This window comes from Emydura macquarii, unplaced genomic scaffold, assembly GCF_026122565.2.
Source record: "Emydura macquarii macquarii isolate MOO-44397 ecotype Brisbane River unplaced genomic scaffold, CSIRO-AGI_Emac_v2 contig_1253, whole genome shotgun sequence".
Taxonomy (NCBI): domain Eukaryota; kingdom Metazoa; phylum Chordata; order Testudines; family Chelidae; genus Emydura; species Emydura macquarii.
Window position 1 is genome coordinate 20,226,572 of NW_027131390.1, and position 13,742 is coordinate 20,240,313.

Consider the following 13,742-nt stretch of genomic DNA (forward strand, 5'->3'; position numbering starts at 1 on the left):
TGTCCACAATGCATCCTGTGTAGAATACTGGTTTCAGTGTATGATGCACTATTGAGCATCTTGAAAATCAGTCCTGGTGGATTATGTTTGCGTGTTTTTTGCTTGTTTTTATGGGATGAGTGAGTGCTTATGGCTTGATCTCGTAGACAGAGGGGAAAAGACATAACTATTACCTTTGTTTAATAATTAGTAAGGAAAATAATTTTCTTGGCATCTTCACAAATATTAATTAGAGTCTCACAATATCCTGTGAGGCAGGTGATGTTGTAAGTATTTTCCTCATTTTTAGAAATGAAACTGAACTTCAGACCTAACCCCCCTGGAATGTTGGAGATGTTCAGACTGTATCCAAGCTTTTGCCTGAGTTGCTGTCTTCCTCATACCAGCTAAGCTATTTACATGGCAAGGCAAATTCACCCTTATAGAAGAGATGGTGACATCTACCTCAGCTCTCTTGTGGGTCCCTCACCAGGAAGTGGGTGGTACATTTGACTCACTCTGGGGTTTCCTATGAGCTCTGCCAATAGAAGAGTCTCCAAAGAGCCTATGAATATATGCTCATTGCCCTGGACACACACCTTTTTTGCCTTATTTTGATGCTGAACAGACCGCTAGAGCCCCTTTGTAATTGGGGTTGCAAATATTTGGACTATTATCACCTAGAATTTTTTTACCTTCTACCCAAATTAAATATAGGATGACATGGGACATAGGACAAATCTTTCAAAACCTGTACCCCAAATAAGGCATGAATTTTGAATGGTGAGAATAATTAACCATGGGAACAATTTACCGAGAGTCGTGGTAGAGTCTCCATTGCTGAACTTTTTAAATCAAGCTTGGATGTTTTTTCTAAGAGATCTGCTCTAGGAATTATTTGGGGGATGTTCTCTGGCCTGTGCTATGCAGGCGCTCAGACTAGATGATCACAATGGTCCCTTCTGGCTTTGGAATCGATGACTCCCATGGACACGTTGGACAGGTGGCAACTCTTGTCCCCAACACTCCAGCTTGTCACCTCCTTCAGCCTGAGCGCTACTAATCCCAGAGGCAAGACAAATCAAGTCAGTCATGAAATTTCTCAAGCACACAAGGCTGATATCAAGCCCCCCAAGTTGCAGCTTTTTATTAACATCTTTCTTAAAGGAAGTAACTTGGGGCTTAATCCTGAATTCTTTGTGTATTCTCAACTCCCAGTGAAGTCAGTAGGAGTTTCAGATGAGCAAGGAATGCAAAACAGACCCCCTGATAGTTTTAGAGGTGGATTTTTTAATGGCAAAAACTATTAGTCTTCATCATGCACAAATGGGCTGAATGGTTTTTCCCTTTATTTTGCTTGCTGTCTTCACCTATTACCTCTCGATTGCTCTCTGCAGAAAATTGCTCTTTGCCAAGAGTGATTCACCCACTTCTATTTGCCACTGTTTTCCCCACATGTAGGTTGGCCTTGGCTCTTTGGTTCAGGGACCCATTTTTATATTTGCCATTGAAGGGCCATGCATTCCTACAGTGCCATAGAGCAAACATAAATCTTAGAAATTAAACAGTTATGTGATATTTTAATGATCTAAAAATGGTTGTCAGGTTAAAGACCTTGGATCTGATCTTGCAAACTCTCCACACATGGCAACGCCTGCTGATTTCAAGGGGAGATCCATGTAGTGAACAGAGGGCTTGAAGATCAGGCCCCTTTTATGCCAGTTTTCTACCCAGACTACCCTGACTTTGTAGGCAAGTTATAAACTGAAGCTCTGAATGGGAGTAGATAGAATGGGGCCCTCCAGCTGGAGGGAATAAAAAGCCTGACTTCAGAACTGAACTGCCCTGACATGGGGCCTGGGTCTGCAGAAGAATGGTCCTGGGGAGTGGACTGAACAGCCCTGAGCTAGAAACTCTAAGAAAAACTAAGCCTGGGGAAAAAGCTTGGATTGAACTTCACACGGTCTTATTTTTCATTTGTTGTTAATAAAGTCAAGCCTCAGCAAGGGGGTGAGTTTTGATGCTATATGGGGCAGGCAAAGTGGTTTAGAATAGATAGGAAAACCACCTGCTCTCAGGATATAATGGTGGAAACGTTGACACACTCGTTACACCTAATCTCTGAAGGCTTTGATTTTATTATAATAACAATAAATAATAATAATAGCTAACTCTTATATAGTGCTTTTCATCTTTAGATCTCAAAGTCTTTACAATGGAGGTCAGTATCAGTATCCCCATTTTATAGATGTGAAAATTGAGGCACAGAGCGCTGAAATGGACTTGCCCAAAATCAACTAGCAGGCCAGTGCCAGAGCTGGGAATTGAATTTTTATTAGTAGGCCTGTTTTTTAGAATGCTCAGTGCTCACAACAACTGCAACAAATTAAATGGGAGTAGCGGTACTTCTGAAAATTCAGGCCTAAATTATTATTTATTATTTGTATTGCATTAGCACCTAACAGCCCCAGTCATAAACCAGAACCCCATTGTTCTATGCACTGTAGAAACACAGAACAAAGAGATGGCCCTTGCCTCCAAAGAGTTCGCAGTTGGAGTTCAAGACAGGTGGATACAGGAGACAGACAGGAGAGCACAAGGAAACTATGAGACAGTATTGGTCAGCATGATAAGCAGTGGTCTCAGCATACCCACCAGCTGCCTAACTAAAAGGCAGTCATTTTCAGTTTTTGCCTTCTCACAAAGACAAAAGATGGTTATTGTTAATAATCTAACTGTTATTCATTATCATTAATAATCTACATTTATAGAAAAGAAATGTTAAAAATTCATGTTGCACTTGGAGCTAATGGCTGCCTTCTCCTTCTATCAGCTCAGCCTGACAGTCAATTAAGATATTAATATGGGAAGTTACAATTATTAGCAAATATGATTTTATTTCCGAGTCTGCTATGAATCTTCAAGGTAAAAATTTTGAGGCTTTATCTGTAATATGCAAAGGTAATTTCTGTAAATTCACTCCTTGTGGGCATTGCAGAAGAAGAATTTCTCAAATAAAAAATGAATAGATAGCATTTGTGAATGGTGGAGATGCTCTGGTGATTTTGAGCGCTATTTAAGGACTTTGCCCTATGAAGCTGCCATGACATTTTCTTCCACAATTAGAAAAAAAGGGAGAAGAGGGGAAGAAATTGAATGGTGACAGGCACAACCATCTTCTTTATCACTAGATCTCTTTTAATGTGCTGGAATAGTCAAGGTCTGATCCTGCTTCTACTGAAGTCAATTGGCAAACTCCCATTGGTTTAAATGGTGTAAGATTGGGCTCTTAGTGAGCTGTGTGTTCAAAAAAAGCAGGCTTCTTTGATGCGTGATTTAAATAGATGAACTAATTGATTTGAGAGGGTAGGAGGAAAGTTAGCTGCGGTGGGCCAGCAAGTCGCTTGTTGCTAAGACACTGAGGGAGGGAGAGCAGTTGGGGTGAAGAGATGACAGGAGAAGGGATGATTCCATATAAAATATAAGACATGAGTGATGAGAACCCCACTCTCCCAGCATGAAGGATAATTATCCTGATTTTTATTTTTTATTTTCAATGATGAGCTAAAATTTGGAGGTTGGAAAATTAAAACGCTGACTTGCTAGCTTCATAGTTCACCAGTAATTTCAAAGAGATTTTAAAAGACATTCATAAATTGTGACAAAATATTCCCAGGTTCTAGGAAGAGCAGAGAATCTCCTCATTAGCTACAGCAACAGTCTCCATCTCCATGTTAAAAAAAGACAGGAAAATCTACCTATTTCAAGTGGCGTTCAGGAGCTAATGGACTCTGAATTGACTGTACTGTTTGCCTTCATTGGACACTGCACCTACTGATTCTTTGATGCTGACCCTTCCCTGGACAACATCAGGTATACCTCTAGTGCTCTATAAATAATAACAAAAGGATAAATCCTTAGCTTATGTTCAGGCAAAGCTCCCGCTGAACTTATGTCTTTTAAAACCCACTGATGTTAAAATTAATGCATCCCTTTTATTCTATTCAGATTAATATACTGCACCCATCACCATGATATTGCAACTTCTTCCGAAAATGCAGTAAGTGTCATGACTAGCATATGTCACGTGTGATTCTTTCTTTTTCCCTTCTTCTCCCCAGGGGGAACACCATGTGAGAATTTAAAATTTTGTATTGTATTTTATGTATACCTTTTTATCATATATGTGCTGTGCTCTGTGTTTATATTGGCAAAAGCAAAGTCAAAGAAGTGTGGCTTGCATTTGGAATAGAAAGTGGTGAGGTTTCAGAGTTCTTGGATCCTGCAGGAGTTCATTATCCTATGGATGTCCATTCTACCATCTTGGACAAACCCTTGATAAAGTTCTGTCTTCTGCACAGACAAGTTTTATCCTCAGCTCTATAGAGGCTGAGAGTCTTGTCCTTATTAGGGAGGAATTTAAAGATAACACAGCTGCTTCTCCGAAGGAGTAATTATCAGAAATTGTCAGACGTGACAGGGTCCATATAAAGTTTGTCAACACATCATCTGAAACCACCAAAATCCTCAGCTAAAGAAACAGATTAATTGATTTCACCCACACAATCATTAAAGTTAGAAATAAAAGGACCAACTTGGGCCATCCAGTACATCACCTTGCAGGATTGTTTCCTAGCACACGTTATTTATTTCTGTATCCAGTCCAAGTTGTTGCAAGCGATAAAAGTTACACATTTCTTTAAACGTCACTAAAATCCAATCCATCAGTTTGTTCCAGTTCCCCAAATTCTTGTTCTGCTCCTTCCTTATCTTTGTTTTGGTTACAAGCATTCCAGGTATTGATCCATGAAGGCACTTACCTAACTTGTACTAAGAAACAGAATGAATGTATCTTGATTTTAACAAATGTTTCCTCTCTGCTTATGCAAAATGCTTACTTCAGCAAATTCAGGGAGTTATGGGATACTTAACATAAGTGAACAGAATGATGGTATAGGCTAGTTTAGGCTATATCATTGTTACAGTATTTGTGCTTAATGTTATTGGTGCTTAATGCATACTAATATATGTATATGGTGCAGATAATCAATATTATTAATATGATATATATTTTACACAAGTCAGCAAATATTAGTCAACATTAATTTAATAATAATTTGTACAAGAATTTTCATAATTAATTACATAGCATAAGAAAAGGAGAAACAGAATACGCAAAAGTATTAAATATTAGGGCCTGATCTAAATCACATTGAAGTCAGTAGTTAGACTCCCATTGACTTCAATGGGCTTTGGATCAGGCACTAAATGAATACTAATCCTCTGAAATGTGTACCTAGCTCAGGCCCAGCTTGAGTTCACCAGTCACCACAGGCAATGTCTGTTGTTTTAACCAATTTTCTGCTCACTAGAGTGAAGAGATCTGGAATCAAGTTATGGGTAGAAGTGCCATCTCGCTATGTCCTTTACCTTTACTGCCTCAGGTGTACTGTAATCTTCATTGCTGAAATCCTTTGAACTTTCTCCAAGTTTGATAGCCCAGAGGAATTTTTTTCCAACCATAAAAGAGTCCATTTATTTTTGTACTGCTGCTGCTAAACTTCTGAATTAATATTTTTTCCAACAAACACAGAAACCGATAAAGAAGTGGGATGTAACTAGGTTCTCCATTGCAATCATATGAAGCTAATTGTGTGGGGAAGGCAAAGATGATTCTCGAGGCCAATATCCCCAGTATTCTAATGAAGGTGAAACATCTCAAGATATATGGCAATCTGCACAGGGAAAATCCCTTTCCAAATCTAAATCTATTTATCAGTATAATCATGAGGGAGCATTGTCTAATGAGTAGAACAGGAGCCCAGTAGCTCAGGCACCTGCTTTTATTCACAGCTCCGATACTGGTGTTTGTGTTCCAAACCTATTCACACTCAACGTGAATGGTAGCTTTTTCCACCCTGGCTTAGGGACCTTGGCCAAGTCACTTAACTTCTCTGTGCCTCAGTTTCCTTGCATGTACCTATTTCACAGCAGTGTTATGAGAGGTGTTTGTAAAGCACTTTGCAATTGCTGGTTGAGAGGCAAAGTCTTCAATGGAATGTCTACACTGCAATATAAGCCTGGGCTCAGGCTCAAGACCATGCAGCACTTCTGTCTACACGCAGTTCTGTCTGACTTGAGCCAGTAAGCCCTCTCTGGGCCCAGTCCTAGAACCCACAAGGGAGTGGATTCAAGCCCAAGTCCTACTGGGACTCAGGTCCAAACTCCATGGTTTTGCTTTGTAGATGCAGCTTGGGCCTAGGTTCCCCAGACTTGTATCCTGAGAGTACACCAATGCTATCCCACAATCCCATCGATCGTTGTTCCCTGTCCTTTCTATCCCAAGACTAGCCAATCAACTCCCAGGAAATAGAAGCGACCCCCTTGGTTCATGTACAGCTGCTCAGGGTTTAACCCTGCCATTTTATTCTGACTGCTAAGCTGCAAACAGAGTGAACATTCTTGTGTGCTTGCAATGGCTACCAACAAGTCCTTTGCCACAGGATCACAGCCAGATTTTAGTAAATCTCTAATGTGAGGTAAGCAAAATGTTCAGCTTCAGGAATGACCATGCATATTAGGAAATAGCAAAGAAGCTGGCAGCACTGGGGATTCATTGGATTGGTGACCAGTGCAGGGAATTGATTAAACCGCTCAACAGTGACTATCGTAAAGCCAGGGGTGAGAACCGCACCTCTGTGAACTCCCTGTCATACTGCCTCTTCTACAAGGAGTTTGACCAGGTGCTGGATCCTGTGCCGAGCACTGAACCAACAGCATTTCAAGATGGCCTGATCAGCTGGGATGGCGACCTTCTGACCCCAGAAACAAATATAGGACTAGAGGGGAGCCAGCAGGTGCCAGATCAGGCTAATAAAGTGATTCTGGTGCTCAAACCCATCCCCAAAGAGACTGCCACTGAAGCAGCTGCAGCATATTCTGGGTCCATACTCAGTGGAGTTGTTTGATGACCTCCAGGAGGAGCAGCCTGCCATGGAGTCAGCAGCAGAGGCAGAAATAGTCTTGGAGCTTGGTGAGTTTCTGGCTCCTTATTTATTTATTATTAACATAAGAATGGGAGGGATTTCTGGTTTATGACCCAATGCAAAATTTAATACAAGCCATGGATTGCAATGTGTATCTGCTAATGGCGGAATGCATGCCAGCACCTTGGTGTCACCCCACCACGTGGAATTCAGAATGGATCCCAGGAAGTGCACACAACAGTTAAATAAGCATTTACATTTAAATGTTTACATGATTCTCATGTGTGCCAGGGTGTTAAAAGTAAGGTCTTTATATTGCCTTCCTTTTTAGTATGCCACTCCATACGAATCAGCCACACCAATGAGTAATATAGTATTACTGTATATAGTAAGCTGTTCTGGGTGGAGGAGGGGAAAATGCAGGCCAGGGATGACAAAAATCAAAGTCTGAAATATGGCTAAGGGTTTGTATTCAGTCCATCCAGAAACGTGCCAGGGGTTGGAGGGAGCATGGATGTGTAGTTCTCTGAGAATCTGTATTATCATATGTGTTTACATGTAGTCTATAGGTAGATGTAGTCAGAGCAGTTTGTATTGGAAGGCATAGGATCAGCACTCTTAAGTACAGCATCTAGTCTAGTCCTGTTTACACTATTCACACTAATCCAACTAATCCAATTGTCAATTTTCTCTCCTGAATCTTACCATAGGACACAGGTTGAGATTTTCAAACCTAACTAGGGGATTAAACCACACAATTCTCAGTGAAATTAATGGAAGTTGTGTGGCTGTGGGCTTGTCTTCACTTACCTTGGAGATTCAGCGGCAGTCGACCGGAGTTACGCAAGCTACGCAAAAAACTTGCGTAACTCCCGTCTACTCTGCTTCTATTCTGCGCACTGTCTTCACTGCAGTGCGCCGATGGGAACCATGTTCCCATCAACGCAGCACTACGCCACTTGAGAAGGTGGTCTTAATACGTTGATTTCTGGATCGATTGAGCGGGTCTTCACTGACCGCTCAGTTGATCCAGAGAAGTTGATCTGACAGCAGCGACTTTGCCTCCGTCAGTGAAGACATAGCCTAAATCTTTTAGTTGACTCTGAAAATCTCAATTCTATTATAATATTTAATCCAGTTTTAAACCAAAATTGACAGACAAATTTCAAAAGAAGTTTCAGCATTAAGCAGATTGCAGTGATAAACCCCCATTTATTTAAGTGAGTGCAGATTCTGTTCTATTACAGTTGAGCTAAGAAATGTGTTGTTTCCATTTAATTTTATATGCTCTGACAAATTTTATAGTGAAAATTGCCCAGTTATTTTAAACATTTGTCATCTGGTATATTTTGCTGCTCCTTTTGTCAGAGCATCTCAAAGAGTTTTACTAATAAATAATCAATAAATTAAGCCTCACAACCTCCACTGAGATAGCAGAGGCAGTACTAGCCCATTGGGGTTCCTAAGCAAGAATATTTTGGGTCCACCCTAGCCACTTACCTATCTCCTAAAAATACTAATTGCATTATTTCCACAAACCAAAAAAACATACCAACACAATACATGCTAATACACTTGTTAAAAATTCCAAGTTAAATAAGATGAATGGTATTTTGGGAGTAATACTAAATTGGGACTCCCTTGAGCTGCTAGGCGCACTAAGTAGTTGTTTAGCCTGCTTATGCCTAGAGCCAGAACTGGAGGCAGGTTGAGGTGAATGGTTCAGTGATTTGCCCAAGTGACATGGCAAGTTTGTCATAGCCAGGAATAGACCTTGGATCTCCTGACTCAGACTCATCTGCTGTACTCAGAGGACTTATTGAACCAAATTTATTCATGGTGTACCTCTAATGGAAGAGTGAATCAGGGCCATAAGGCTTTGGTCTCTACTTTGACTTTAAAAGTTGGTGTGCAACACATTTTATTAATATATTAAAATAATTTAGACATTTTAGTTACATTTTCCATATAGGCCCGGGGGCCACAACATAGCTACCTTGCTTTCCTCTTCAGTGGAACAAAGTTGTAAAGTAGCCTTAACAAAGGGAAGATCAATACATGATAGGAGAAGTACAACATGACACACCATAGAATTTCTCTAGTAAATTATTGAAATGTGCTCTTTAGCCACATCAATAAAGTTGAACTCATCTCACTTCACACACTGTTGTAAATACACTTTCATTTCTGATGCTGTTTTGCACATCTGATGGTTCAGTTCCACAAAAAATGACTGTTAGAAGAGCCACAGCAATTCCTATTTTCCTACAGATGGAAAAGGGATTCCTGATGCTGAAAATTGGAAGTAGCATGGTCCAGCAGATAGGGTATTGGATTAGGAGTCAGACCTGGATTCTGTTCCTGACTTTGCCATGTGACCTGCCTTATGAGACATTGGGTGAGTGACTTTACCTCTTTGTAGTGCCATTTACCAATCTGTAAACCTGGGATAATTACTACCTTCCTTTGTAAACCACATTGAGATCTATGAATGTGATTCAATAAATAATAATATCAATATTATCTCACTAGTATGGAGATTACAATAAGTGATGAAATCAAGAGGAAATGAACCCCAGTATTTAGAGCTCTGAAGACCTCTGTCCTATATGAACCCTCCACAAGGAGTAGTAATTCAAAACAAATAAACAAAGTCTTCTGTTTGGATTTCAACCTTCCTCTGCAGTGCTGGAAAGTTTGGGAAGTCAGAAACAGCCTCATGCTGGTGCAGAAGAACCTGAAAGTGAAACTGACCAGTCTGGTGGTGGCCCTGAAGCAGAATGAAAGGCAAAAAATAAACATACAAAAAACAAAAATAGCACCAGTGATGACAAATAAAGTTTTATTTTTTAAAAGAACTGTGTTGAGATGTCTCTAAATCTCTATCTGGCCTCTGGCCTAGGTATATGGATACTTCTCTTGCTTATGTCCTAAGAATTCCTGGGAGTCCTCCTCTTGCTTCTCCCAGTGTGATGAATCCACTGGGTCATAAGTCAGCAGAGGACCACATGAGTCTGTTAAGGAGTGAATCTGTTACTCTTTTCTCTGTGTTGGTCAGCAGGAGGGGGAATGTTTTGGGGAGTTGCAAGGGGTTTGGAGCAGCCTCTTGGCAGAGTGCCAGGAGTTGCAGGATCTCTTCTATGTCTGCATGGAAGAACAATGCAGAAAGGCTCCCAATGAGACATACTGCAGGACTGAACTCCTACAGGGGACAGCAGGAAACGTAGATCCTCAAGTGGAAGAATGAGTATTGCCAAGCCTAAGGTTCAAAAATCCTGGCAGGCCCCGCACAAAAATGAATGTAAAAAAAAAAAGGGTTATTTTTATGTCTTCTGGTGTTTGAACCTTTATGGTACACTTGGATCATATTTTCAATCTCTTCTTCATGACCCCTGGTCTAGAGACTTACTTTTTTAAAGGAAATCTGAGGCCCTCATGAAATAACATAACCACTGGAGCTGTGGCTTTAAGAAAGACACCCAATATCATAAGGCTCATGATAAAATCATAAGAGTTGGCAACACTAAATTGGTCCTGAGCAACCCTAACTGTCTTTTGGATATTTAATTGTAACTATTAATTTTGTGAACCTGAGGTATTTGCAACCTTTTCTGCCAAGCCTAGTAAATCATCCTTTTGTGTAATCTGTGTGTAGGAGTGATTATTGGAACCCATCTGATACTTGAATACAGGGTCTAGCAATTGAAGTGCCTTGAATGCTGCTCTCTGTGAGTCATGGTACTCTTGGCACACTATAATGTACTGTATCAGGAAAAAAATTGGTGCATTACAATGATCCCAAGGGTGACCTCCAGTGTTCCTGACCTTAGCATTTCAGGTCAGCATTAATTCTGCCCTCAATAGCTGCCTTCCAATGTCCTGTATAGGTTGTTGGTAGTTCCAAGGAAACCTATATAGATAATGCAGATGAGAGAGATGTGTCTGATTTGATAGCTCCCATACTGTTGGCCTAAGGCAGGCTAATGGAAATGTGAAAAGTGCAGCAGAAAAAACAAGGACAGCATCCAGTTCTCATGTATGCTGCACAGTGTATGTATGCTTCATGATCATGCATAGCTCGTGCTGCTTGGCACAAGCTGATGCCTGCACTCTAGGGACAGGCTTTAGGGGCACGTACAGCATAATGTGCCATTTGCAGCATGAGCTCCTCTACCTTCAAGACAGAAATTATGTACACCTAATTTTGTGAGGTGCTCATCTAGCAAGGTGATGAGCATAGCAGAGACGCCTAAAAATAAAATAAAAGTGGGACTGGATGTAGCACGCTGCACAAATGTGTGCGCTGCATACCTATGGTGCACATTTTGCACACAAATGATAAATGGATACGGCAACGAACACATTGCTATCACAGAGCGGGCACATGCGTTAAATGCAGCGTTCACGCATGCTGCGTGCACCCTGGACACAGGGACGGGTGCACTGCCGCTGTACGCGTGCAGCCGTCCAGCCTCCAGACCCCAAAGCTCGGCCGCCGGCTCGCAGCGGGCGATAAGCTACGAGCAGCAGCAGCAGCAGCAACAACAACAACCTGCAGCAGCACTAAGAAGTGGCTAGCTAGTGCGGAGGCTTCGGTGAGTGGCGGGAGCGCGCGGGCCTCGCTCGGAGACTCGCGCCGGCAGCAGTGGGCAGAGTGGGCGCGAGCTTAGCGGGGCCGGGCGCGGTTGCTAGGAGACGGCGCTCGGGCAGGCCGGTTGAGGCAAAGGCAGGATGAGGCGGAAGCAGCGGCCCCCGGGTCCACCCCGGCGCTGAGTCCGCGGGCCGAGCGAGCCCGTCTCCCGCAGCCCCCCCCAGCCCCCCGAGCTCCCCAGTCCCCGATGCGGTGGAAGCTGGCGGGAAGCGGCCGCAGTGGGGGCCCGAAGCGGCGTCGTCAGCCCCCGCCATCCATCTGTCGCCTGTTCGGGGCGCGGCTCTGCCACCAGCCCCTGGAGGGAGCCGTGGGCAGCGTGTGCGTCGCGGAGAGCGGGTGAGGCAGCGGCCGGGCCCGGGCCGGGGAGGGCAGGGAGCCGGACGCAGGGGGTCCCCGCGCCTGCCGCAGGCACGGAGCGGGAGAGGCCCCGCCCAAGCAGCCTCGCTGCCTCCTCCCCCGGCTTAGGGAGTCGGTGCGGGGCCCCCCCCTCCGGTAGAGCGGCCTCCAGTAGGCCTAGCAGGTGAGGGCGCCTGCCCTGCGGCTCCCCCCTCAGCAGCACAGGTGGCCTCGTCGGCCTCTTGGCCCGATCCCAGGGCCCCCCCTATCGCACATAGGCCGCCCACGCTTCGGGCGTTGTCATTCCCCCGGCCAGGATGTGCCGTAACCCCGGCTTGTGCTGTTTCTGGGCCCGCAGCTCTGAGTGCGAATGCCAGTTGGGTGAAAGAGGCTGCTGTGTCAGGGCCAGGTCATTGCCGTGGCCAGGTGAATTGGGCACAGGACTGGGAGTCAGGTTCTTCTCTCCCACTCTCCTTGTATGACAGGTGGAAACGGGGGGGTTGCATTTGAATCCGCTAAAGAGCTGTTCTGTGTGCTCAATTTAGAGAGGGGACTCCAGGAAAATGAAAGCTCACATTAATCACCTCCTTTTGTCTAAGCATGTGACACTGAAGGGTACCTGCTGACGGCCATTTATGCTCCCATTAGTTCCTTTTATAAAGTAAAAATGTAGTTAATGAAGTCACTTATTACAATAAAAACTCAAAAAAGGTTTGAGGAGCTAATTTTTTATTTTCATCTTATGGTTTAAAACTGAGTTCTCAATAAAAAAAGTTATGTTGCACATTTGTCCATTTTGCCAGCTGTCAGCTACTTTTGTTGGTTACTGTACTTCACAAAGGCTGTGACGGCTGTGAGTTTCTTTCACAAGTTAGTCAATATACAATTAAGTGCAACCGAAAGGTCATATTGTGTCTTGATTTGGTAAACTGCAATAATTCTAGAGCCAAGTGAATATTTGCTCGTATCTATGACTGATGTATTGATTTGGTCCCAGTATCTTGGAATTGTCTTCAGTGACACGTATGTCCTATTGTTAACAGGAAGCTTTAAGTAGAGGAAAAACGATGAAATACTGCAGTTTTAAAAATTGGTGTGGTTGATGTCAGGGACCATGCAATATTTCTGATCCATGTTCTTACAGTCAACACATTTAGTCTTTAATTTGATTTTATACAGCAAATATCCTGTATTAAGATGGTATATTGTTCCATTGGAAAGGAATTATGAACAGACTATAGGATATGGTACTGGAAAGGTATATTTTGCAGGTGTGATCAGTGCATCCAGTTTATAAAATTAGCCTTGTTTCTAGCTGGAAAATGGGATAATGGATAGGCTGGAATTATTCCCAAATATGGGACTGGTTAGGTGGTCTTTTTCAGAATACTCTTCAAATGAACAGCAAGTGTCAGCACCAGTGAGATCCAGGTCCAAATGACTAGTAAGAAAGTCAGCTCTTACTCCCAACTACTGGGAATGGGGAGAAAGCTTGAATTCCATTAGAGAGCTATGCCTAGTTGCTTCTCAGGGTGTCTACATTTTGAGCTTGGGTTGTGATTTCCAGCTCAAGGAGATGTACTTGTACTAGCTCTGATGGAACAAGCATGCTAAAAATAGTATAGCTTTCATAGTGTGCGTGGTGAGAGTGTTAGCTGCCCAAAGTACCTGCTCAGAGATGCTAGGTTCATTGCACATACTTGAAGTGACTATCCTCTGCCACTGCTTTCACTGTTGTGGCTGTGTTCTATTTTTAGCGCACTGGCTCTTGAGAGCTAGTGTGAGTATGT

At 42.9% G+C, this 13,742-nt stretch overlaps 1 long non-coding RNA gene across 1 annotated transcript; it reads left to right on the plus strand.

Annotated features, from left to right (window-relative positions):
- Positions 1 to 6,869: 6,869 nt before the first annotated feature.
- LOC137153935 (uncharacterized) lies at positions 6,870 to 9,823 on the plus strand. The gene is made up of 3 exons (XR_010919958.1): positions 6,870 to 7,012; positions 9,237 to 9,363; positions 9,652 to 9,823. It is a non-coding gene; the product is annotated as an uncharacterized lncRNA (long non-coding RNA).
- The last annotated feature ends 3,919 nt before the right edge of the window (positions 9,824 to 13,742 follow it).